The following is a 23,418-nucleotide window of genomic DNA, read 5'->3' as shown; positions in this document are numbered from 1 at the left end:
AGACACAGCCAAAGAACATAAAATTGAATTATATGGAAGTCCAACAACAACTAACCATTCAACCAGGACGGTAAGAGGGGCAGAACCAGCAGCAGATCAGGGTCGGGCAGAAAAGATCCCCCGACCTAGGCGCACAGGCAGCCCGGACCCAGTCGGGGTGTGGGGCAGACTGACCGAGGTCGCACATTCGAGAACAGTGAGACGGACCGCGCAGGCCCCAGAGGGCGAACCCAGTGGTGGAGAGCTGACAGCAATGGCACACTCGAGTACAGTGGGACGAAACGCACGGGCCCCGGTGACAGTGGCAGCTGTGGTGGGAGGTGGCAGACGGGACACCACTGCTCCTCTTTGACCCCGCCCCCACATATAGCATCACAACCCAGCAACTGAGTTGCCCTGCTCTAGTGAACACCTAGGGTTCCGATCTTGCTATGGAACAGGCACGAACAGCCCAAAAGATGGCGCAAGAAGAACTCAAAGTCCCAGAGCCAATAACTCTAAGTGACCAAGAGATTGCCAGCCTCTCAGATGCACAGTTCAAGACACTGTTTATCAGGATGCTCACAGAACTGGTTGATTATAGTCACAAATTAGAGGAACATACGAAGGCTAAACTAATTGAAATGAAGGGAGCTGCACAGGAAACCAATAGTGATGGAAAGGAAACTGGGACTCAAATCAATGGAATGGACCAGAAGGAAGAATGAAACATCCAACCAGAAAGGAATGAAGAAATGAGAATTCAAAAAAATGAGGAGAGGCTTAGAAACCTCCAAGACATCTTTAAACATTCCAACACCCGAATTATAGGGGTACCAGAAGGGGGAAAGAATCAGCCACGAGTGGAAAACTTATTTGAACAAATAATAAAGGAGAACTTCCCCAGTCTGGCAAAGGAAATAGACTTCCAGGAAATCCTGGAAGCTCAGAGAGTCCCAAAGAAGTTGGATCCAAGAAGGAACACACCAAGACACATCATAATTACATTAGCCAAGATTAAAATGAAGGAGAGAATCCTAGAAGCAGCAAGAGATAAGGGAACAGTCACCTACAAAGGAATACCCATCAGACTGTCTGTGGATTTCTCAAAAGAGACCTTCCAGGCAAGAAGGGGCTGGAAAGAAGTATTCCAAGTCATGAAATCCAAAGACCTGCAGCCAAGATTGCTTTATTCAGCAAAACTTTCATTTAGAATGGAAGGACAGATAAAGTGCTTCTGAGATAAGGTCAAGTTCAAGGAGTTCATCATCACCAAGCCCTTATGATATGAAATGTTAAAGGGACTTATCTAAGAAAAAGAAGATGAAAAATAGGAACAGTGAAAGGACAGCAAACTCACAGTTATTAACAACCACACCTAAACAAAAGCAAACCAAGAGGACAGCTAGATCAGGAGTGGAACCATAGAAATGAAGAACACATGGAGGGTTAGCAACAGGGGAGTGGGAGGAGGAGAAGGGGGGAGAAAGTACAGAAAATAGCATAGATGGTAGGTAGAAAATAGATAAGGGGGAGGGCAAGAATAGTGGGGGAAATATAGAATCTAAAGAACTTGAGACACATGGTTATAAACTAAGGGGGGGAGAATGGTGGGGGAGGGAGTGTGCAGGTGGAGGGGAATGAAGTGGGGAAATAGAACAACTGTAATGGTATAATCAATAAAATATATATAGAAAATAAAAAATAAATAAAAACAAAGCTCATAAGCTTTTTTGAATGGGAAAGTGGATTTTGTTTTTGTTTCTAGTGGTTCTGATAGGGAACTCAAGACTTGGAAAATTTTAGCTTAAGGTAAAAAGTTGTAAGTCTAGCAAGTGATACGTAAGTTAAAGCTTTTGTTTTAGAAACTACAGATAAGGCCCATCCTGGCTCCTGGGAAACAGCCGGCCCCTGGGGCACTAATGGAAGATTACCACCTTAGGACAGCTGACCTTTGTTCCAGGGGAAGCAGATGACCTCCCTCCCCTGGGAACAGCCAACTGCCTGGAACAGGAAGGCTGCAGCTTCTCTCGCTAATCGTCCCTGAATTTCAAAGCCCTCACCGCACCTTGTTTATCCACCCACCCCCCACTTTATAAAAGGTCCGGCCTGGAAAGAAAAGACGAGATGGTTTGAAACTGCCATCTTCTGGGATTGCGGGCCATCTGGAAGAAGTGCCCATAAAAGAGTCAATCGCTGTCATTGTCTATTGGATTTGGTAGTGACAGGCAGCCTGAACACAAGTGTCTCTCCCGGTTATAGTTCTAGAACCCAGAATAATGTCTATCCTTCAAGTCTAGACAGAAGAAGACAATACCAAATATTGCACAAGAAGTTTTTTCTTAACTCTAAAGGAATATAGTTGGTGAGAAAAGGCAAACTTCAAGAACACAACCAGAAGTTAAAGGCTGCTGTTGAAACAGGGTGTATGTGGCCAAGAAGGGGACCCCAAATAAGGATTTGGTATGGGGTCCAGAACTCAAGGTGTCCAGGAAATATTAGAAAGATATATAGGATGTCTTCACCCCTTCCCTCCATGGGTGTGAGTTGGGGGAAGGAACACATGGAGCAGGAACATGCAGAGCTGTTTTGTACAGCCACAGGTTTGCAGCTACCCTCTGGCATGGTCATTTAACAGATCTATAACCTTTAACTGGTTGCACAGATATGTTAGATAGCTGTGGCCACGCTTTGAGCCAGGGGGGATGGGAGTGACTTCAACCTAAGATATAACTGGGGGCAGCTCCCCTTGGTTACAGCACCTGCATGAGAGCTTGGAGGAGATTGGCTGCATGACATGGGGTCACACCTGCCCAGACTCAGGATGGCAGCCCAGTAACTTGGAATGATACAGGAATGCTGGTAGGTGTCACTGATTGTAGGAGTCAGAAATGGGGCTGTAGAGGAAGATTGGCACAGGGATTTAAACCCAGACAGGAGAGCCATTGCGGGGGAACCAGTTTTGCCAAAGTACAGACCCCCACAGCTTTGGTGGGGAGAAGACCACACAGCTGTGGCAGGAGCGAAAGAACCACGCAGCTTTGGCCAGGGTGGGGACCCCCACAGCTTTGCCAAGAGAAAACCATTCGGCTTTGGCAAGGGGGAAACCCATGCACTTTTGGCAGAGTGGGGACCCCGGCAGCCTTGGTGGGAAAGAACTATATGATTTTGCCAGAGTGGGGACCCCCACAGCTTTGGGGTGGTCCTTTTGGCCACATGGCTTAAGAAATAAGAGAGTCTTTGCTTGGAAGAAAGGGGGTGCAAGGACTTTTGTTGGTGGGCCATGAGAAGGTGCCACATGGCTTTGGATTAATTGGAGATACTGATGGTGACACAGCTGATGGTGCCAGGAACCTGAATCACGGACTGCAACTTTTCCTGAGATAACATTCCCCAGATTAGGGCAGGGGGAGAAGGAAGGACCGTGTGCGTCTGTGGGTATCTTAAATGAGTTTAATATTTTAATGAAGATATTAAGTCACTACTTTAAGTCTGTATAGCTTTAAATAAACATTTCCTTTCCTTTTCACAAATCTCTGGCATTGAGAAATGTCTTTCCTCTGGTGGCGGACAAGTGAACCTAGTGGGGGATCCTTTTGGTAATAGTATATCTCACCCCCATTTGGCCCTGATCTGTAACACTGTGAAGCTCAAGGAGGTCACTGATATAAATCCAAGCTTTATATCAGCAATGTTGCCTAGTTTCTACTTTTGGTTGTCCAAATATTTTTGAATATTTTATTTTTCCATGAAAAATTTTGTGGAGACTGCAAGTCTCATAATTGAACATCCATATTATACTGGTGCTTGAGTAAAAATTGCAGAGTGAAATGTCTAGAATGAGGATGATAAATTTCCCCCAATTCTTGACATAGAGATTCACGAATCAGAGTAAATTCAAAGCAGGGAAAATACAAATGAAATCTATGCACGCACGTAATACTTAAACTTATAAAAGCCATAGATAAAAGAAAACTGTTGAAAACATTTATATATAAAACACATCACATATAAAAGAACAATGTGCAAATGCCGTGTAACTTCACACTAGAGACAAAAGGAAGGATGGGATCCAGAAGACTAAGGAATGGCAGTTTTAAATTGCTCAAAGCAAAAACAAAACCTGTTAACCCAGAATTCAATAGCCTGCAAAGATAATGTTAAAAAATGTGAGCAGAATGACATTATCATAACATTGGAAGCTGAGAGGATGTTTCTACCAGCAGAATCATACCAGATATTCTTGAAGTATATTCTTCAGGCTAAAGTGAAATGACCCCAGATACAAACTGGGGTCAATAGGAAGGAAGGAGGAACAGGTGGTGATGAAATGGATAAATATAAAATGCTCTGTTTTGTTCCCATAATTTCATAATTTCCATGAGAGACAACTGATAATTTACTGTACTGTAAGAAAAAAGATGATGGGTTGAAAGCATGATGTCATATTTTTCTGAAGTGATTACATTTGTGAGGCAGGGAGTAGGAGCCCAGGATGGGAAGCCTCAGTCAGGCCTGTAGTCAGCAGTGGAAACTAGGAAATGGAAAGTGCAAAGTGCAAAGTGCAAAGTGCAAAGTGTGGAACATGAAATGGTCTGATACAGATTCTAAACAGACTTTGATAAGTTTACACTGCTTGCTGCTAGTCCTAGGTCAAGACTAAGGTAGGTAAGAACACAGTACTGAAAATAAAATAAATAGTAAAAAGGAAAAAAAATTCGCAATGAGAAGGAAAAGATCAATAGAGGGAAAAATTATAAAACAAAACAAAATGTGTAGGCAAACCAGCCATACCAATAATTGCATAACTGTGAAAGCCTAAAGATTTTTATGAAAAAGATAAAGAATGTCAATGGATTAAAAAAGCAATACTCAACTATAACCTCTCTGTAAGAAATGTATTTTAAATTTGAAAACACAAAGAGGTTAAAAGTGAAAAACTGCAAAAGATGATCGGAGGCAAACAGTCACCATAAAAAATGGTTACGTTTTTCAGAAACAAAGTAGTCTTCAAGACAAAGTATTCGAAAAGATATAGAGGGGACATTTCATAACATACAAACAACAATTCATTTGGAAGACACAGCAATCATAAATATGTATGAATCTAAAAAGAGCTTCGAAATTCCTGAATACAAACATCATAAAAATAAAATAAGAAGCAGACAAATTTACAATTATAATTTTACATTTCAACATTCCTCTGTCACTAATTGGTCAAAGAAAGAGACAATCAGTAGCTATGTAGACCATGAAAAATACTCTCCAGTAATTTTGCCTAGCTGGATTTTTTCCTTGTCAATTTTATTGAGCACTAACTTATTTAAATAAACTGCCTCCACGTAAAGTGCACAGCGTGGGGAGTTTTGATAAGTGCAGATATGTGAAGCCATCGCCACAATCAAGACACAGAACACGTCCGTCACCTCTGGAGTTGCACTGAGCGTTCTGCGGCCCCACTCTCTTTGCCCCAGGACTGGAACAACTGATCTGCTTTTTGTTGCTGTAAGGTAGATGGCCTTTTATATCCACGCAATTAACTCGTGTGTATGCCTGCATATTTATTTCTGCACAATTGTAAGTATATGGACTTTTTTATATATCCTGATGTGTTAAATCTGTTAGTTCTATTATTAATTTGGTGCACAAATTAGTCCACTTGGGGCCAGTAGGGGCTTCTTGACATCGACTATTCTGTCATTTAGACGTCCTTGCCATAGTCCTCAACAGCTTACTCACTTTCCAGCATGGCAGGTATTCCAGGCTCTTATATATTTTTTCTTCCAGATCTATTCTGGTTTCTTATGGTGTGAAATGGTTTTTAGACACTAAGAATTGGGTTGTGGGGCTCATTTTTACAAAGTTAATTGTGTTTAGGCCCTGCCAGTGAGCAGAATGGGAAATATACATTATTTTGTAAAGAGAAAATATAGCATGTGTTTATATGGATACTTACATGTTAAATTGTAAGGCTCCAAAGAGATAGGCTTAATTGATATGCAACAGAGCTGATTCAATAAGGAAAGGAAAATATATTATTTTCAATAAATCATTCAGAACCCACTGGATAGTCATGCAAAAAAGTAAACCTTTACCCCTACCTCTCAACACCTCATGAAAACCATAAAAATTTAAAAAGATTTATAGATGTAAGTGCAAAAGATGAAAGTATAACATCTTCATAAAAATGGGAAAAATACAACTTTCAGGTAGGCAAAGTTTCTTCAAACATGAAAGCATTAATCATAAAAAATGATAAATTGTACTTCATCACAAGTAAAACCTCCTGCTCTTTGACACACTTTAACAAAATACAGTCAAATCAGAGACTTAGAGAAGATATTTTTCACACATATATCTGACATAGAAATCATATCCATAATACATGAAAAGTTAAACAACACAGAAATTTGGATGGACACAACAGAAAGAAGATGCCAAATTGTTAACTGAACACATGAAAAGATGGTCAATAGCAGGAGTTGTCAAAGTTTTCCTGTAAAGAGCCAGATAACGAATACTTCAGATTTTGCAGGCCATAGAGTTTCTGTTACAACTACTAACCTGCCATTGTCTAGCTGTAGATAATACATAAATGAATGAGTGTGTTTTATGTTGTATTAAAACTTTATTTATGGATCTGAAATTTGAATTTCTTATCATTTCAAATATCATAAAATTAATTTTTTAAATATTTAGCTAGTTAAATATATAAAAACCATTCTTAGCTCAATGAGCCATATGGCAAGAGGTGTCAGACTGGCTTGAGTCATCGGCAGGACCGGGATTAAAGGCACGTGACCCGTGCAGTCTCACGGGGTCACATTTAGCAGGGCCTCTTGCTTTGTTCAAAGTTTTGCTGTTGCCATTTTGAATTCTTACTACCTTTTGAACGAATGGCTCTGTGGTTTTCCTCTCTGCTGAGATCTGCAAACTATGTAGCTGGCGCTGCCCGTGGACGTGGTCTGCAGATCCCCGCTCTGTAAGTCATTCATCAGTCACAAAGTGAAGGAAAAGTGTAACCACAATCAAAAGCTCATTTCACACACACTAGAGGGGCTGAAATTGTAAAACACCAACCACACTAAATGTGGGAGAACGTGTAAAGAAACGAAAACTTCCACATATTGCTGGTGGGAATATAAAATGGTATGTAATCACTTTGGAAACTATTTGGTGGCTTCTTGAAAGTTAAATATGCAGTCATCATATAACCCAGTCATCTTACTCTTAGGTATTACCAAGAGAAATAAAAACATATACCCACAAAATGACTTGTATAGATAGGGGCATCGGTGGGTAACAAAGTGTGGTTAGTCATACAGGAGCATCTTATTCAGCAATAAAAAGAGTGGGTATATATATAACGCCACCACGACATGCTGCTGCATGAAAGAGGCCATTCACAAAGACACACAGGGGATATGAGTCCTTCTACTTCAGACTCTGGAAGCGGCAACAGCAGTCTTTGGGGTCAGAAATCTGGGCAGCCAGGACTCGAGGGAGGGGGACGTGAGGGAGTTTGTGGGTGATGGAAATGCTCTATATCTTCACAAGGTAGTGGTTGCACCATTTACGCATTAGTCTCCTCTCATTGTTGGCGTTGAACAAGGCTCCCTGTGCTGAGCAGCATCAGGAGGATGAACTTGGCGGGACTGACAAGGTCATGGAGTCCCACTCGGCACAAAGTGTTCATTACCTGCTGAAGCTTTTGAGGTCCTATATTTGACATAATTAGCTTTCACTTCCTTTTTTTGATATTAGCTGATAAATACACCTGTCCATAATTTCTGTTCTACTTCTATTTTTTACTTCTATCTGTTATGGATTTGGATATCAATAAACATGATTTTTAGATCTCAGTGCAGATTAAGGAAATAGACCCTTCAGCAAGGGATGGAAATGTCCTTCTAGGTAAAACGAAACGTCTTTGACATATCTTTTCACTTGCCAGAGATCAGTTTCATTTCCCTTTCCTAAAATTCTCAAGTTCAAAGAAAATCCAGATTCTCTCCTGTGAAAATTGAATAGCTGTGACTCCTCAAATTACAGGTTGCACCGTGGTGGCAAGAAAATATTGGATAGCTGGAATATCAAAGGGGGACACTTCCATTCCTGCCAGGTCTGGGGGCGAGGGTCATTTGCACTGAAAAATGGTGTTTGCAGTTTTTGTGGTGATGTTCAATCCAATTTCAGAGACTGGAGTTAGGAGAGGTTGCTTTCTTGGGAAAGAGCTGTTCCTTCTTTAAGGATGTGTGAGACATAAGCTTTTTGTTAATGGATGGAAAAGTGTGAGGAGCTGAGTCGTTTTATAGCTCGGAAGAATTTCATTGTTGTAATGAAATTCCTGGTAAGGGTCAATCTGCTTAGGGGAAAGTCGAAGCATTTGAAGGCCTTCCTGCCTCTAGGACCCTTTCAAATTAGTGCCCAGTTACCTGGAGGATGTGTTTTTCATGCAGCTAACGTGCATTTCTGGGAAGGTGGTACCTAGACTCCTAAGAGGGCAGGCTCTTTACCTGAAGGAGCAGATATTTACTGAGGAGGAAAAGAGGAAAGCAAAAATAGAAAGGGGTGGGGGGGGGTGGGAAAGGAAGGAGGGAAGGAGGAAACAAGAAGGAATCAAGAAATTTCCCATTGTGTAATATTCCAATATTAGACAATTTCCCACTGTCTAATATTTCCCATTCTAATATTGCATTGTCTAATATTAAACATTATTTCCCATTGTCTAATGTTCCTAGATTTCTGGGAATAGTTTGAAAGGCAATCCAATCCTTTCAATAATCTTTTTGCTCAAGTGTAGTTACACTAACTTCTTTTTAACAACTAAAACAAAATGCAAACAAAAGTGGTTAACTCACGGGGAAAGGGTATAGAAGTCACACAGGTGGGGGGTGGCGGGGGTCGGCTCCGGGCACACATTCTGGTCCTGCTCCCAGCTGCCGGAGGGAGGGGAGCGCTGCCCCTCTGCTTCTCACCGCAGCACACAGCCCGATGTCAGACCTGCTGCCTGTTGGGGAACAGATGTTACCGGCTGAGCTGGATCTAACAACCTCATTAACGGAGCCGGTACTTCTCTCCCCTCGTTTCGCGTGGAACTGAGCAGCAGTGACATTTCCTATTTTCCTCCAGACACACTTTTATGAAATCTTTTTCTAGGGCTAACACATAAAAAAAAATGGGTGATGTGAGATGCCTGGAACTGTTCGTTATTACAGAGTGTCGCTATTGACGTTAAGGCACGCCATTATCTGCCTCAGCTGTGAACTTCCCAGTAATCTCCTTGTCCTTCTTTAATACAGTTTGACAAAACTCTGCATCATGAGTCAGTCATCGTTTCATCTCTGCTACCAGGAGACATCTTACTGCTCCTTGTGCTATATTCTCAAGGATAGCCTCCCACCGAAACTGCTCCATGACTGCCAGGGAAATACTTAGCAGGAACGCATTGAACATCCTGTTTTCCTTTAATAAGGTCAGAAAACCTCAGTCCTGAAAAGTTCCCTTTAACTCTCAGAAAGAATCAACACTATGCCATGAAACTTTCCCAATGGCTATAGAATGTGCTCCATTCATGCCGAACAAAGATACTTACAGCTCCACTCTACCATGAGCTCTGCTCTCATCCTTCTGGGGAACAGCTGTTCTTCAAGTTCTCAGAAGTCCTTTTCTTGCTGAATACAAAATACCTGTCTGAGTCCTCTTCTTAGTCGGAGTCTCTTCTGATGACCCTCCTCTTCCTGGCCCTCTCTCACAGGGCTCCTAGCATGAACTTGCTCCTGACACCTCCTGCCTTCTCAATGATTCCTCCCACCACCCCCCAACCCCCATTCCTAGGCCTTTTAAGTGGATGTTCTCCAGGGTTCTTCCCATAAGGGCTCTTTAACTGTATTATCTGTAGAATTTCTCACCTAGCCCCCAGGTTTTTAGCTATAATCCATGGGCTGGTAATTTCCAAATGGACTTTTCAGCACTGGATTGCCACCCCCTCGCCCCCCAAATCCAGCAAGTTAAAATGCATATCTGAACTTGTCAATCCCCTCAAAACCACTACATTTTCTCAATCCCAGGAAATGTCTCTGTCATCCACATTGTTTCCAGAACTAGAAACCTGGGAGTCATGCTAGACTCTTCTCTCTCATCCCTTCTCCTTAAAGGTTCTCTCAATTCTACTTCCTAAATATGTTCAAAAGCTAACCTCTTGAAGCTTCAATGTCTACCAAACCCATTTGAAATTGTCAGGTGAACTGGGTGTCTGAGTTGTTACACACTTGACCATCCGGAAGAATGACTTTACATGCGGATCTGCTGTATAAACACTTTACTGCTTCTTCATAACCAGTAGAATGAACTGTAAGCATAGCACAGTGTACAGAAGCCTCTGCTACCTGCCGCAGCCCACCTCTGCAGCTCCAGCCTCATCCACAATCTGCTTCTTATCCCGTGAAACTGTTATTTCAGGTTGACCTCATCTTGTTTGGAGCCGTGTTTGTGGTAGCCTTAATGAAACGAATTAGGTGGAGTTAATCCTGGCCACTGTCATGGAGATTAATCAGTGTCTAAAGTAGCGGTGAACTCATGGAAATATGACCCAGAAACAAAAACGGCATGAAAATGAAAGAGGGACGGATCTTGCTGAGAGACAAATAGGTTAGATTTAGTAAACCCTGTGTGCAGTGATACAACTTTCGTTGTGGTCTACATTTCGAGTTTGCTTTTAAAGCATTGACAGGCCTTTCAAAGCTCAGGCAGGTTTTCTTAGAGACCATGATAAAACATTGAGATTTTCTAAGCTCAGGGTTTCTTTGCTATAACGTACCCCTTGCACCTGCAAGCATTTCTCAGCCCTTTTCTCATCACCATTCCAGAACTGGGACTTAGAAACCGGTCAAGAAGAATGTGACACTCTGGCTACTGATGTTGCTGTGAGCGATAAACCAGCCTTTATCTCTGCCCCAGGACTCTCCTACCTCCCAAAGCTGCCATGAAACTATAACAGAATAACTTGTTAATTTATAATAAGCAGGACGAAAATCTCAGACTCCTGGCAGTTCTAGGCAGCTTAAAGAATCTCACACCAATAATAGTTTTTGACAAAGATATTGAAAGAAAACATTTGTTGGGAGGTTTTGGAGCACTACTAAGATAGAAAATTGTCAGGTCGCAGATCCGAGAGAGGAAGGAAACCTTGAGAAGTGACGCCAGTCTTGCAGTACTTTTCTCACTGGGACGGTTTTGATCCAATTGCCCTAGTTCAACACCTTGGGGAAAATTAGAAAAGACTAATTTCTCTTCAACCTGGTAGTGCAACCAGCCTTTGAAGACATCCTCCAAGTATGCGTTTAGTCTTCTCTTCCCTTGATGAAACATCTCACTTCCTTCTACAGTCCTTCATGAGAAATGACCTGGAGTCCATTCTGTGTCCTGATTGTATCTTCCCAGAGTAAGTTCAACTTTGTTGATATTCTGCACAGAATGTGGCAGTCAGAAATGAGGGTGGTTCTTCTAGTGAAATAAGTAATTCTTTGGTAATTATAACAATGATAATAACAATGAGTATAGCCATTATAACCAGTAAAATGAATAAATATAATAAGTTTTGCTATAAGTGTATAACAAATATTATATAACAATAAAATTATTATCATCAAAGTGTGTTTATCTACTTTTATGCCTGCCTTTCTTCCTTCCTTGCTTCCTTCCTTCCTTTCTTTTTTCCTTCTTTTTTGCTCCCTTCTTTCCTATCAATATATATTGGATAGAATAAGTCCCCTCCCAAAATTCATGTTCACCTGGAACCTTAGAACATGATCTCATTTGGAAACAGGGTCTTTGCAGATGTAATTAGTTAATTCAGATCATGTTGGATTAGGATGGACTCTAAACCCAATGACTGGTGTCCTTACAAAAGGCCATGTGAACATGTATACAAACAGGGAGACTGCTGTGTGATGACAAAGCCAGAGATGGAGTGGCACATCTGCAAGCCAAGGACACCAAGGATTGCCAACCACCATCAGACACCAGGGAGAGACAAGAAAGGACTTCTCTCCAGAGCCTTGGGGAGAACATGGTCCTGCCAACATTTCATGTAGCACGCCTACCCTCCAGAACTTTGAGGGAACAAATTTTCTTGTTTTCAGCCACCTAGTTTGTGGTAATTAGTTGCAGCAGACCTAAGAATCTCGTATGCTTTCTACCTGTATTTGGTTTATATTGCTACTGTAAGAAACTACAGCAAACTGGTGGCTTATAACAACACAAATTGATTTTCTTACAGTCCTGGAGGTCAGAGGTCCACATGGGGTGGACGGGGCTATTTTCCCTCTGGCTACAGGAAAATCTGTGCCTCACTTTTTATAACTTCTGGAAACTGCCTTATCCCATAAATCATGACCTTCCCTGCATCACGGTAACCTCTGTTTCTTTCATCACATCTGCTTCTCTGACTCAGAATTACACTGGGCCAGCCCAAGGTGATTCAGTTTCTTTCCACATCTGCAAAGCCCCTTTTGCTATCTCAGGTAACATATTCATAGTTTCTGAGGATTAAACATGATGTCTTTGGGGGGGGCTATCTCTATTTTATCCATCTATCTATCTAGTTATTACATACATATTTATGATAATGGGAATGAAAAATAGAACGTACCTCACAATGTCAAAGTAATTGTTTGTGTATGATAAGTTTTTTAAAAAATGTATAATGTATAACTAGTAAATACATACAATGTATATTTGGTCAGTTTATATGCCATATTAAATAATGTTATGCTAGCATTTTGGATACTAGTCACTGTGTTGACCTAATGCCATAAAGAATAATCTACATTCTCCTTGCACTTCAAATTCCACTTGAATAACTATTTTAAGGTTTATTTTATTCTCACATAAGAGAAAAGGAAAGGGAGAAAGAGAGAACATTGAGCCCACAACCTGGGCATGTGCCCTGACTGGGAATCGAACCAGCAACCTTTTGATTAAGGGGCAACGCTTCAACAAAGTAAGCCAATTATTTCAGGTTCAGTCAGGGACTGCAACTGTGGAAGTGACCTCTGGGCCATGGGTGAGGAGACCATCTTTGTGGTCAGAAAGCTCTGCAGTTCCCTTTGATTCAATGCCATTGAATAGATTTTTACTTTGACCAGACAGCTGATTTCCCCTTTACGTGTTTCACAAGTGCGCTAGTCTCTGCTTGATGTCAAACACAGCTCTTCTAGATAGATGCTGGGGATTCGGAGCTGGGTAACACATTATTCCCACCCTCTAGGAGCACATGGTCTCCCTGGGGAGATGGTTGGGGAGCCAAGACATTGTGAGTCCTGCAGTAGATGCAGGCTTGCCTGGCTGTTAACAGAAGCAGATAGGGCTCAGTGAGAGCACGTCAGGCCCCTGAAGGAGATTCGTGATGAATCTTGTGATGTTGGCTTTGTTTGAAAGGAAAACAAAACTAAAAATTTTGGAAGGCATAAACACATTCCTACAGTCATAGTGAGTACTCTTTCCTAGAAATGAAAAAGCCTCAGGAGATCTCCAAAGGTGCCAGCTGAATGCACAGGTCTGGGGAAACCCGCGGCCTGAGCTAGTGCCTCAAAGCTGGGTTGTGCCAAGGCTCTCCTTCTCCCGGACCTCTGAGTGCCTCCTTCCTGCGCCTGGTGAGCAAGGAGCACTCCGATCACAACCCGTCTGCAGGGAAGGAGCAGGCGGGCTGAAAGGTCAGGTCCTGTGCTGGTTTCATAGTGCCCCATGAGGGTCTGGCTCTCAGAGGAGAGGTTATGCAAGAGTGATGGCCAGGGTTGCAAACCATCCTCAAAATTGTAGGTCACTCGCTTCACTGAGCATCTCTCCGCCCTTGGGGTTCCTCTTGCTGCTGGGAAGGTGAGAAGGTCCCTGGTGCAGGAACCACCGGGCATGCTGAAGGAAGTGACCCATGAGTTCTAAATTTTGAATCCATGCTGTGAGTCAATTGAAGTGAGGCAGAAAAATACTCAGCTATGCTTTTTATTTTTGTTGGGCTGCATCCTAGTTAAGCCAGGAGCCAGACTGTCTGGGTTCAAATCCTGGGTTTGGCATGTTCCTTGATCTCTTCATTGGTTCAAACATAAAACAGCAGTTCTCATAAAATCTCAGTTCTTTGTTTCAAACATAAAACAGGAATAGAATTGCTAAGAGGATTAAATTATAAAATGCATGTGATTAGCAAGATGTTTGGCAAAAAGTAAAACTCTAATATATGCAATCTATTATTAACTTACTTTCTTTCAATCCTTTATTCATTTGCTCATAGCTTTACATCAAAGAAAATATTTTCAACACCGGAGTCCAGGTTTTCCAAGAACACACAGTTTAGTAGGGTGATAGGGCACATCACTCTACTAAAGAGTGACGGTACACAGAGGTCATTTTAAAAGGAAGAAATTGAGTCAGATGGGGTGAAGTGACTTCCCATGCCTGAATATACCTTCCGATTCTATCTTCTTTTTGATTCCAGGGTTATAGTCAAATACTGATATCACAGAGAATAGAGAGATAACAGGACCTCAAAAAATGGAAAGACTCGTGTAGTAGGGGAAGGCAGAGGTGCGGTTGGCATCTCTGAGTAGGAAAGGGTGTGGGAAACCATTTCAATGGGTCTGGTATTCTCTGATATAATATCAATTCTGTGAGGACTTCCTTTGTAAACTATGTTCTTCTAGGTATTGCAGATAACAAATGGATAAATAAATATATTCACATGTTTCTGCATAGAGCTAGAGAGACAAAGAGATGTGCTGTATGATTTCTTTGTCTTTGCTGTTGTTCCCTCTGAGGGAAGGTGTGTCTGTACACATTTTCTTCAGAAAGTTGAACAAGTTTATAAGGTGTTCCTAGGTCTTTGTGGTTACCACAGCAACCATAAATAATATGCATAAACCTGTATTTCTTGAGATATTTACTTTCATCAATATGCTGTATTTTGTCTTGAAAAATGAGAAAATCAGCACAATTGTGTGTCTTCTTAATTTCCTAATTAAGAACATTAATCTCCTAATTTCTGTTAATTGCATTGTCTTATAGCTTAAGAATGTATAATGTTTATGTCTCTTTCTGTAACCATAATACCCATATTGTTTTTAGCCTTGGTACTTTATTTAAGTGTAATTAACAGTTTGTCTATATAGATCACATCGGATTTCTGAGCTCTTTTGTTCGAGTGCTCCTTAAAATTCAATGACTTTGCCAGGCTATTTCTTGGCATTATAGTTCCTCATCAGTTTTCTGCACATCGCCCTTTCAAATTTCACATGCAGGTTTTCTATATTTTAGGAAGGTGTTTTATATTAGATATTTAAATACAATTTCTGTTTCATCTATTTTACTCCTTATAGAAATAAATAGAAAATCAATCATGTGAAAGTTTGGCATCCTTTGTCTCTTTTAATGTAGGTATCATTTTCTTTCTAATAATGCTGATCTCTTTGTAATTTTCCAACTACTTTTGCATGCTTTTGTTCTCAGGCTTATGCCCGCCCATTTTAACTCTGTTTTAAGCTGTTCTATTCTTGGTGCTTTTGAGTTGGTTCTGATTTCTGCATTGGATTTCATCATTATCTTATTTTTCCCCTGAAGTATGGAGTTAAATTTTAGCACCTTCTGTGATCTTGCATTTCCTATTCTTTTTCTCTTGGGTAAATATCTAAGAATTGACTATATGGAAAACAGGGTATGGGAAGAGTCACCAGTTAAGATACCAAAACATTTTTTCAAAATGGTTCTACCTAATTGCACATTCTAAGACAGTGTATAAGAGATCAATTTGATCCATGTCATCTCGAACATTTGGATTATATAATATTTATTTCAAATTGAATAGCACTATGTGTTCTCTGTAGATCTTTAATTAATTCATTGGAAATTGATTTTTGTATACGGCATGAGATAGTCCATTTTTCCTACACTTGAGTAAATTTTTTTATCAGCCCCATACACATTTATTAATTAGACCTTCTTTTTCACACAGGTCTATCATGCCATCTCTGTCATGTATCAGGGCTCAATATCAGGGTCATCCATCTAGCTGTCTATCTCTACGCAGACACCACAGTCTTAATTACTTTAGCTTCACAAGAAGATCTAATATCAGATGGGATATAGCTTTAATTTTCCTTCTTCTCTTCTTCCTCCTTTTTCACGACTTCCTTTTTCTTTCTAAATATCTTAGCTATTTTTAGTTCTTTGCTTTCTAATATGTATTTTAGAATGTCCAGCTTGAAAATTTCTACCCAGAACGAAAAAAAATCTAGGCTTTCAGTTGTAGCTTCAGTTATTAATTAGAACTGTTATCTTCTTATTCATTAATGTTGAATCTATATTAATATCTTTTGGTTCTCTTTAACATATTCAGTAAAGTTTATAATTTCTTTGGTATTCAGATCTTATACTTATTTTATTCGGTTTATTTCTAGATACTTTATAGTTTTTGTTAAGGTATCAAAACATAAATTTTTTAATTTATGTTTCTATTTTTTGTTTTGGGTGTATAGAAATTAACTTCAGCAGCTTTTTAAATAAAGATTTTAGTTATTTATTTTTAGAGAGAGGAAAAGGGAGGGGGGCAGAGAGAAACATCAGTGTCTGCTTGCCTCTCTCACACCCCTTACTAGGAACCTGGCTTGCAACCCAGGCATGTGTCCTGACTGGGAATCGAACCAGCAACCCTTTGGTTCACAGGCCAGCACTCAATACACTGAGCCACAATAGTCAGGTCAATTACAGCAGTTTGCATTGCATTTTTTGAGGTTTTCTATTTTGATAATGACAGTTTTTATCTTTTTACTTTTAATTCATCTCTCTTGTCTTTTGTACTGGCTAAGACTTCCAATGCAATTTTGAATTCAAGCAGAAATGATGATAATTCTTGCCTTGCTTCTGATGCTAAAGGAACTCCTTCTGATATTTCACTATTTAAGACATTATGTCTTTCAAAAATATGAAACTATTAATATCCTTTTATGTGCTTAGTTTATTAATAGCTACTCATTCATTTGTTTTGCTTAAATTTTTACATCTATGTATATAAGTAAATCTAGGTTTATAGTTTTCTTTTTATATCCTGTCATTCCCAGGTTTGAAATCATTACTTTTGTTTTGGTTTCTTGATCAGTGATCCTCCATTGTCAGCTATTTCTTCCCTAAGGAACATTTGTAGCAGTATTTTTTATTGTCATGACTCAAGGGCACATGCTACTGGCATCTAGTGGGTAGGAGCCAACAATACGGCTAAACACCCCACACAACACAGGACTGCCCCTCTCCCTCCCTCCACAACAAAAATTAGTGCCATGGTTGAAAAATTTCTACTCTACATCATTTTGAGTAAGAGCGGAATGACCAGGCCCTTGAAGTAGTGCATTGAGGTTCTGTGAGATTGAGAGAGAGAGACAGACAGAGAAAGAGAACATAAATCCAGGCCAGAGAATCAGAGGAGAGATTTTTATGAAGTATTTCCTATAAGCAGATTTAGGGGGACCTGAGCAACCCGGATTAGCATGGAAATCAGTGAGCCACTCGCAGAGGGCTTGAGAAACAACTACGGCGAATTATTCCGTTACAAAGAGAAGCTGAAGTTTGATGATGAAGGGCCTCCAATAACAAACCAGAGGCTGAAATTCATTCTGCGGATCACGGAGAAGAGAAGCCCTAAAGTTATTTGTGTAAGGTAGTTGACCGATGTGAATTGTGTTCTGGCATAAAATGCTCCTGAAGTCTTTCAGGTATGTACAAGGGTAGACTGGGTATCATTTAAAAATCTGAGATTACCTTCCAAGCCCCATTTTACTGACAGCCTTGCCCCCTAACCTAAGGTCTGCCTCTGATCCTGATCTGACACTGCAGTGGCCGTTTGTGTCTGGTGATGACAATTTGTTCATCCCGTCTCATATTCTTCTAATCTCCTGCCTGCCACTGAGATTAATATGTTTGGTCACGTTTCCTGAATGAGAAAGCCAAAATTCTGTGAGCTAGTATGAACCCCTGCTGCCTCCTAGCCCATGTGGGGGAGAGTGAAAATTGGATTTTGCTACCACAAAGCAGGGCAGACAGCTGCTGAGCCCTGGGGGACCACACAGGCTGCCAGGATTCTTGCTATCCTCAACCTCAGCCCAGCCAAGCCCACCTTGCTATTGTGTGTTAGCTCAGCTATGCACGAAATTCAGTCGTTTCCATAGATAAATCTGGTCAGCATGATCAAATTAACCCCCAGAAACATAAGAATGAATTTTTTAAATCAATAATCCTAAGGCAATTAAAAAAGATAACTCCTTCCGAAGTCACTTCAATCAAACAGCCTCACATTACTGCCTTTCTCAGAATGATGATTCATTCATGAACACTTATATCAGCACAGGTTGTTGACCAGAGAGAAGAAATAACAGATACAGTGTGAGACTGAAAAATCCATTTCTTCCTTATAAATCCACTGGGTTTTGATTTATCCAGCTTATGTAACAACAGAGCAATATGACGAACTCTCTGGTTTCTAAGGAGAAGAAAACTCAAGCATCTCATTTTTTTTGCATAGCAAGCCTGCAGAAACACATGAACACACATGGATGTGTGTGCATATATGTACAGAAATCCTTGTATGTATATATACACACATACCATGGATACATGAAGTACTCACATAGTGTGGTAAGATATGGTGCAAACAAAACTCATGTACATGCATACATATGCACACACACATATATACTGGTGTGCACATGTGACATATATGCAAATGAACATACATAAAGGTGAGCACAGACTACAAGTACAACATAAATACACACTGCACCATTTTTAAGTTCTAGAAGAAGACAAGGAGGGAGGATGTAACATTAAAAAGGGAGTTGTGTAATACTTTGTGAACAATTGCAAGAGCAGGAATGAACAGATTGCTATAACCTGTTGATATACCAGATTGATATAAGATCTGTTAAACTCGTGAAGAATTCGAGGCAGTTTCTCACTCTAATGTTGGCTAAAGAAGTTATCTGCTTGAGAATGCATTACATAACGCTGACACCATTGTAGTGGGATAACTCATCGTGCCAACAGAAGCTGAGGGACTGGTTAAAACATTGGAAGGGAAGAAAGTCCAGGTTGGTGGCCACTGTCTATGAGACCTGCCATTTTAAGACCAGAACGTAGGAAAATCAAGCTTTCAGGAAGAGTTTGCCCATTACTTTATGAAGTACTAAGGTTGCTAGAACTAGAAGAATATGCAGACACTGAGAGATGCAAATTAAAACCACAATGAGATACCACTTTACATCGGTGAGAATGGCTATCATAAACAAAGCAATAAACAACAAATGTTGGAAAAGGTGTGGAGAAAAGGGGACTCTGGTCCACTGTTGGTGGGATTGCAGACTGGTACAACCATTATGGAAAACAGTATGGAATTTTCTCAGAAAACTAAAATTGGACCTGCCTTTTGACCCAGCAATTCCACTGCTAGGATTGTATCCTAAGAACCCTAAAACACCAATCCCAAAGAACATATGCACCCAATGTTCATAGCAGCACAATTTACAATAGCCAAGAGTTGGAAGCAACCTAGGTGCCCGTCAGTAAATGAATGGATCAAAAAACTATGGTACATATACACAATGGAATTTTATGCTGCAGAAAGAAAGAAGGAGCTCCTACCTTTTGCAACATCATGGATGGAACTGGAAAGCATTATGCTGAGTGAAATAAGCCAGGTGTTGAAGGACAAATACCATATGATGTCACCTTTAACAGGAAGCTAAACAACAAAACAAACAAGCAAGCAAAATATAACCAAAGACACTGAAATAGAGAATAGGATGACAGTGACCAGAGGGGAGAGGGGAGGGAATTTAGAGGAACATATATAAAGGATACATGGACAACAACTGAGAAGGGTGGAATGGGGGGGGGAGCACAGGGGGTGGGATGGGATGGGAGTAATAGACAGAAAACTGTACTTGAAAAATAATTAAATAAATTTTTAAAAAATTAAAAAAATGAATGAGATGGGTTTTTTAATAGCCATTAAAGTAAGCTTTATTTTTAGTTTTTACAATAAACAGGCCTTCACTTATAGCACCTTTTAGAGTAAGCTAGAGGTAAGATATATAGGAAATATGTATCTATCTGGCTTATATATTTAGGAATTTTGAGCTTTAGATTAAGGCACTATGGAACCTAGTCTTAGCCTATGGAGACTATCTAGGTTCTCAGGAGACAGACAAAAGCCATAACTGCAGCATGTCTATCCTGAGGACATTCTCACTCCTCACTGCTGTTCAGAGTTCTGGTTGGTTACCCGCTTCTTTGGGGAGAAGAATGAAATTGATGGCAAGTGATTTTGGAAGTTACTGGCACTTGGGGGTTAATAAAATATTTATGAAAATCTGCTGGAGTGAGAATTTGAGATATCACCTAGTCTGAAAAGAAGACAAATGTGCCAAATTGCTGATCAAATTTCTTAGGCTTCAACTGGAAAAAGACTTTGCCTTCACTCACGTTAACTCTCAGGACTCTGGGAGCCAGAATGATTGAGTGAAAGAACAGGAGTCCAGTTTAGTCTAACAATCATTCCACAGGAGACACCAAGGAGACTATAATCACCCCCAAATACTCTGGAGGAGACATGTGGAGCAAAGCCATTCGAGAGATGATGTGACAGAGACCAATCAATTCACAGAGAGACACCAAGTGGGAGAAGAAAAAGAAACAGAAACCTCCATCCAGCCCGTGAAGAAGTTTGGTGCAGTGGCAAAGGGGTAACAGAAAGTTTCCCAGGCAATATTATGCTAGACCAGGGGTGTCAAGGGGCCACACCAGCATCACGGTTGCCACCAAAGAACTGGAATAATTTTAGGACTGTATAAATGTAACTACTCCTTAACTGTTAAGGAGTTGAAATTACATTCAGCCCTTTGAAGGCAACCACCTGGCTGATGTGGCCCCTGGTGAAAATGAGTTTGATGCCCCTGCTCTAGACATTCTGGGGACCAGGCAGAAATCTTAGGTAGGCTGGGCAGATTTGCTGGAGGATTTCAGAGCGGAACAGAGAAGTAGATTGATCAGGGGTAAACAAACCCTAAAATGTTCCTAAAATAGTGAGGGGCCCTTTTGACTGGCCCAGTATCAGTTTGGTTGTCTTTGAAAATCCAAAAATAATAACACCTATTGTGCATAAATTATGCACCAATTGTTTGTCAGTCACTGTTAGATTTGTTTTCATATATGACACATAATCTTTACAATAACTCTATGAGAACATATATTATTAGTCACATGACACATTAAGAACATTATGTTTCACCTGTGGAACTAGCCCAAGATCATAAATCTATGTCTGGTTTGCAGATATTAAGCAGATGACAACAGTAGATTCTTTTGTAAAGCAATCAGAGCTGTTTATCAGTGGATGTATTAACTGAAACCTTTGGTCATTGGGAGAATCCAAACAGGTGATGAGCTTGAGTTGGGAGCCTTCTTGTACTGGTAAGATTTCGAAATGAATGACTGAAGATCATTGACAATTTCAAGGTTCTACGGCAATAGAATCTACTAATAAATAAGTTCAAAGCAAATTTTTACTTCAGCCTTCACATGAATATCCCATAGAAGATAGCTCTTTTCCTCACTGGTGTTTCAAGGGCCATTTCTCAGGAAACTGCTGGTTTACTACAAATTGCATTTATAAATTTTATCTCCATAGAGGTTGTGGTAAATTTGTCTGCAGACCTTAAATCTGGCAGAATTTTATGAGCTGAAACTCTCTGTGTGAGTGTAATTAAAAGACACTTTACATTTGGGGCCTGAATGATGGCTTAAGGGAAGAGTCATTTTTTAAGGTGAAAAACAGAAAGTGCAATTTTTAAAAGAAAATTATTCTTCATCTGATATAAGAGAAATACGTGTTAGATTGAAAAACTTTAGGAACACATAAAAGTAAAGAGGTTAAAATACCAATGACCCTTAAACCCAACCTCCATAGTCACACTTAGTAATTCAACACAGTCCCAACAACTGAGCAAATTCCATCCTGCCTTTTTTATGTTTTTTTCTAAAACGAGTTCTCAAACTCTTTGACCTCAGAACCATTTCACATCTTTAGAATCATTGTACATTCCAAAAAACTTTGTGATGTGTTTTGTTATTGGTATTTACTATTGGATATTAAACTTAAAAAATAAGTATTCATTGATTTAAAATTTTGATAATAAACTCATTACATGTTAATTACCACAATGACATATTCTAGTAAAATATGTTTTTCAAAACCAAAAATTTTATTAAAAATGGCATTGTTNTAAAACGAGTTCTCAAACTCTTTGACCTCAGAACCATTTCACATCTTTAGAATCATTGTACATTCCAAAAAACTTTGTGATGTGTTTTGTTATTGGTATTTACTATTGGATATTAAACTTAAAAAATAAGTATTCATTGATTTAAAATTTTGATAATAAACTCATTACATGTTAATTAACACAATGACATATTCTAGTAAAATATGTTTTTCAAAACCAAAAATTTTGTTAAAAATGGCATTGTTTTACAGCCCTTTTAAATATCTTACTGAATTGAAAATAGCTGGATTCTCATATCTGCTTTTGTATTCAATCTGTTTTGCTATATTGCTTTGGCCAAAATATGAAGAAAATGCAGCCCCATGTATATGTGACACTAGACCAAAAAAAAGAGTATTTTACTGGCTTATTCAGATAATAGTGATGTGTCCTGTAGCCTCTGGGACACTCCATGGTACATTCATGGTAGGAAGAAAGTAAAATGGCAGACAATATGTTAGCATTATCATAAAAATAGTTTTAACTTCACAAACTCCCTAAAAGAGTTGAGAACTTCCAGTCATCTACATACTAGATGTTGAAAATCAAACCAGATGTGGGAGCAGATAACTAACTCACAGAGTCTTCAACGGCACTGAGTATGTTAAACAATCTTTGTTTTGCTATTAGGAAAAAATATATATTTTAAAAAATTCTTTGTACACTGATGAGGTTGATTGTTTTTATGCTTCTTATTTGTCACTGAATATTTTGTATATGTAAATATTATATACTGGGCTTCTTGACATTAGTGTCCATCACCAATCCATCACTGTGAAAGGTATTTACACATTTGATCAAATGCTACAGCCATTTCCCTTAATAACATAATATGTAAGCAGTATTAGTAAGCATTAGTAAGCAATAGCATAATATGTAAGCAGTGCATGTATTGGTTTGCAAAGGCTGCTGCAACTACATCTCACAATCCAAATGGCTGATACCACATAAATCTACCATCTCACAGTTCTGGAGGACAAAGTCTGAAGTCACAGAGTGGCCAGGATTGCTGTCTTCTGTGGGCTGGGAGGAAGAGTCTGACCTGGGCCTCTCTCCTGGGTGATTTCCTAAAAATCTTTGGCAT

This window comes from Sturnira hondurensis, unplaced genomic scaffold, assembly GCF_014824575.4.
Source record: "Sturnira hondurensis isolate 20B ecotype Veracruz unplaced genomic scaffold, ASM1482457v3 Scaffold0022319, whole genome shotgun sequence".
NCBI classification, from domain to species: Eukaryota; Metazoa; Chordata; class Mammalia; order Chiroptera; family Phyllostomidae; genus Sturnira; species Sturnira hondurensis.
The sequence above is the reverse complement of the archived record's forward strand: the minus strand, read 5'-3'. Positions refer to the sequence as shown.